Here is a 5,000-nt window from a genome sequence, read left to right on the forward strand (position 1 = left end):
AATACCGGTGCCGTGTGGAACATGTGTAACGAGGGGAAAAAATGGATGAAGCAAAGGTTTCTTCAACATTTAGAATATACAGATATTAGTTGTTAAATCAATATTAATGTTACGCTACACTTGTATTTTTTTTCTTCTTATCAGTCAATGTGCCAAAGTATTGTACGATCTTATTATCACCTTAATTGTTGGTATGGTGTAGTGACCCTTCTCCGAGTTTTGTGTAATGTAAAACAAGTGTGATGTTGTAGATGTAGCGCTCTCTCTCAATACGTTTGTTCTCAACATGAGTGAAAAAAGGCTAGTAATTTTCCTCGTCATTGAGACCTGAGTAATTTCTCTTGAAAACTCTTCTACTTGAAGAAGCAATCGCTCCTACTAAATTAGTAAATGCGATATTATTAGATGTCTCATGAATGTTTCAATTTCGCCGTTCAGAGAAAAGAAATCGTCGTCGTTGTCTGAGCGCACGGAGGAAATCCTACCTTTGTCGACAATTGTTGAGAAGTGTAACGGTTAGGAATACAAAGCTTTCCCTTGACGTCTGTAGCTTGTTCTGAGAGTAGATGATTTTCTGGCCGTGTCTTTTAAACCGTAGCCTCCTCAGTGTGATTAAATAGGTTTCTCTGTAAGAATTGCTGTGCTGCAGATTTCATGTAGGTGTTTAATGTCATGATAAATGTTATCAATAAAGACTTAGTAATTTCTTCTCTACAATCTTTTTATTTCCCTTGATAGGATGACAGAACTGTATGTTATTAATAACCGTCTTTGTGCTTTCGGCTGGAATACTTTTTTCTTTGGGGGTGCAGATTTACAAATAACATAAAATATGATCTATTTTGAAAACAGTATGATGGTAGAAGAGCATTATCGTGGAAATCATTATCACCACTCTGCACATTATTGCAAGGACACTGATGCAAATTTTCTACCTATATCATATGACAATTTTCAAAAGCCAAATTTGAAATTTATCATGTTTTTAGGAAACTATCTTTTCACTTAACTTTTCTCACTTCGTAATTGAAGATTGAAGACAGCGGAGTAAAAAAAAAAATACTATTGATATCACCAGTTAATTCTTCTACAATATCAGTAAACAATCAGTTTGAATTTACCGAATTCATAACTTGAACCAGATGTATTTTACTGCAATGAAATATCCCCAATTTTTGTTTCACAAACACCATGACGATACGATAGAGCCTTACTGGATGTTCAAACGTGGGAGGACTGTCAAGCAGTTTAAATTGATTCAAGCAATACTCACATATTTGTAAATACGTTACACATTCATCCCTTGTAAACTTTGCGACTTTCGCGTCACAATGTGAATTGTTATTAAAGGGGCAAATACATTGCAACACAATACATTACATGGCAATAGGTTTATGTAGTAATCTTGCCCACTCTATCGTATCCAGAATCACATATGCATGCAAATCCCTACCTATTTTTCAGGAAAGATCCTATATAATAATGTCTTATTCAATATGATTATACGCAATTTATTCAAAACACATTACTTTGTGCAAATTGATCCTCCTTTAGAGTAGCATCTGAAGCTCCCAAAATTAATTAGTGGACACAACATTTGGTCCATAAGATGAATTAGAACTGGTTTGTCATCCTAAATCATCATTATAAAACGAAGGCTTACTTCTGGTCACCCAAATTCTTCTATTAATTATTTCACAGTGCCTTGAAATTAACCCCTTATTAACATAAAGGCCAAAGTATGTAAGCAATGCTCAAAGCAATCAGTTCACAAAATTCAAAAAGTTTGTGTTTGTCACAAAGCACTGTAAGGGCACCATCATTATCATAATAACAAAAATAAGCAAGCAATATTCAAAGCAAGCAATTTACAAGATGCAAAGTTTATTTTCCTTATTTAGAACTACGTGGGCACATTCAGTATCATAATAGCAAATGTAATGAAACATTATTCAGAGGAAACAAATACACAAGGTTTAAAGTTTATGTTCCTAGGGAAAAAAAAAAAAAAGCAACGTGGGCACGCTCATTATCATGAGGGGAAACATAAGTAAATAATACTCAATGCAAACGGTTGATTTATTTACCTCATGAACAGCCACAGGGGAACCATCACTGTAGTAAGGGCAAAAGTAAGTTAGCAATACTCAAAGAAAGCAGTTCACAGAATTCTAAGTTTGTTTCTCACTAAAAGCCACAAGGGCACCAAATAATATCACTATAGTAAGAATAATCAAGCCATATTCAAAGGAAGCAGTTTACAAAGACTCAAAGTTTATGATCCTCGCAAAAATCCACGGGGTTTAGCTCATTATCATAATAGAAAAAGTTAGCAAAACTTACTCAGCTAAAGCAGTTCACAAGATTCAAAGATTATGTTCTTAAAAACGCATAGAAACACTTCAATAGATATGTTATTAAAATTTCGAAAAAGCCAATTAGATTTAGAATAAAAAGAATTTAGCCTGACTTTGACATCCGATATATCCATTACGTCATTTCCAATGTGAAAACCTAAATACTTATAACCTTTTACTACTTCCAACTCATCATCCCCAAGAGTTACCTTCACTGGGTTTGAAGACAAACCAGCCCTTTTGAATATCATACATTTTGTTTTATTTGTGTTTATAATTAGTTTCACCTTTTCAATTTCTCTTTTTATATTTTCATATAATAGGCGTAGATTATCTTTGGTATCAGCCAACAAAACAATGTCATCAGCATAGGCTATGATGTTCACTCGTAATAAACCCAATTTACACCCTTTATCTGTTTACAATTTCTTCCAAAATATAGTCAATATCGAATTTGAATAGAAAAGGAGAAAGTCAACCTCCCTGTCTAACACCAGTATCTAAATAAAAATATTTTCCTTTATTCACATTCCATAAAACTCGTGCTCTTTGGTTTCTCAGGTAATTCATTAGAAGGAGAACAATGTCTGGTGGAACATTTCTTTTAATCATTATATCACCCAACGAGAAATTGATAACAGAATCAAAAGCCCTGGAGAGGTTGATGAACAGGCCAAAAGCTTTATCACCCATTCTTGTGTATTTGTTTATTATTTCCTTAAAAAGCATCATTAGTGGAAGTTCCCTCCTTAAACCCAAACTGCAATGAATTAAAACTATTTTTTTTTCATACATAATATGTAAAAGATGCATTTCAAAGAGTTTCAAGATAAGTGACGACTGCATCACTGGACGGTAGTTCGATGATACAGAAACATTTCCTTCTAAGTCTTTTATTGTAGGATTAATATCCCCGCCAAGTAATTCCAGAGGGAAGTAACAATGACCATTACAGGCATTCAAAAAATCACACAACAAACTCAAAAACTGATCACTATCCCTTTTCAATAAAATAGCATGAATTCGTCATGACCAATTAAATTTTTAAGTTTTTTAAACCAACTTTTTTAACGTATCTACTGATATCTTAATGTTAAATTTTCTGTTATTTATCCAATATTCATTTAATTTCAATAGCAGGTCATTTTCCGGGAATTCATTTGAACTGTTTAAATCAAACAATGAAAAATTTATTATTAAAAATCTGTATTATATTTTCTATATTATTTTCCCCATCAATTATTTCTGATTTTTTCGCTTTGTTATTCTTTTTCTTTACATCCCCCCAGAATTGTTTCATATCTTTATCTTCAAATTTTTCTTGAATCGATAAAGACCTCTCAGCAAATTCATTTCTCTTACATCCATTTAAAGCGTCTTTGAATATTTTGCGACTTTCCCTCATTTGATCGAACTCGGGGCCAGCATGTACAGTATTCTTCCTGACTGCAACCACTTTAAATATTCCATTCTGGCAGTTTTGTATTTACATTTTACAATACGATTCCACCCAGGTATCACTTTATATTTACATTTTCTCTTTATTTCCCTTGAGTAAAGAGAGCTTTCCTCTTTTACAGACATTGCAAGTGCAGAGTAAAGATAATGAATTTTCCCTATATGTCTACAATCTCCACAACCCAAAGAACAGCAGTCAAATGATGTATCATTTACAAAGCTACCCACTCTAGACATCACATTTGCTCCAATAAGACAAAGTTCATTTATAGAAAGTTTATCCCAGTCAACACAGTACCTAATTTTCCCGTCTTCAGAACTTAGATATGATGGTGTTCAAGGACTTACAGCATCAACAACCACTTCAGCTTCCATTATTAAATGGTCCGAACCAATTATATCATACAATACTCTGATACTCTTCACATAGGTATCATTTTCATTTCTCCCAACTAATTTGTATGGTCTAACCATTTGGTATAGCTACCCCCGAAGGACAAAATGTGAAAGTATAATCATCCAGAGCACATACATCAAAACATTTAAGTTGATTATCTTTCATAAAATCAAACAAATGATTCCATGAGCGACCAGAAAAAGGGTTTGCATTAAAATCAACAGTACAAAATATAGAATCATATCTAATCTCAGTTAAAATATATTCAAGATAACCAAGTGAAGCCAAATAATCATTCAAAGTCTCTATTCTACAAATATCGCTTCGGATATAAACATTTACAAACACAAGTAATTTTTGGTTAGAAAGAACGGAATTATAATAAAATACTTTTCTATAACAATCATTTTGATATCAAGAGAATTTTCTTTTTCCCAAGACAAGCTAACCCAGCTTTCTCCGAATAGACTGTAGGTGACCCTATTACGCCATAATGTTCATCAATAAACTGTAAATCACCAAGTCTTTATTCTGTAACAAATGTTTCTTGTAAAAATATAAAGTCACACTGACCTACTGCAAGCTCTCTGACCAATCGATATTTTTCGCCAGAGAACAACAATTATAAGTTCAAACTTTCAATGCCATAATAAAAAGAAAGCAAAAGTACAAATATCAATAATAATATAAAGGAAATAAATAGTTACAATTATAAGACGAAGTTTTTGTCTTACTGTCTCTTTTTGTAATATTTATTTACAATGACCCCTTCAGGCCATGACTCTCAG

The sequence above is a fragment of the Palaemon carinicauda genome, chromosome 4 (genome assembly GCF_036898095.1).
Source record: "Palaemon carinicauda isolate YSFRI2023 chromosome 4, ASM3689809v2, whole genome shotgun sequence".
NCBI lineage: Eukaryota > Metazoa > Arthropoda > Malacostraca > Decapoda > Palaemonidae > Palaemon > Palaemon carinicauda.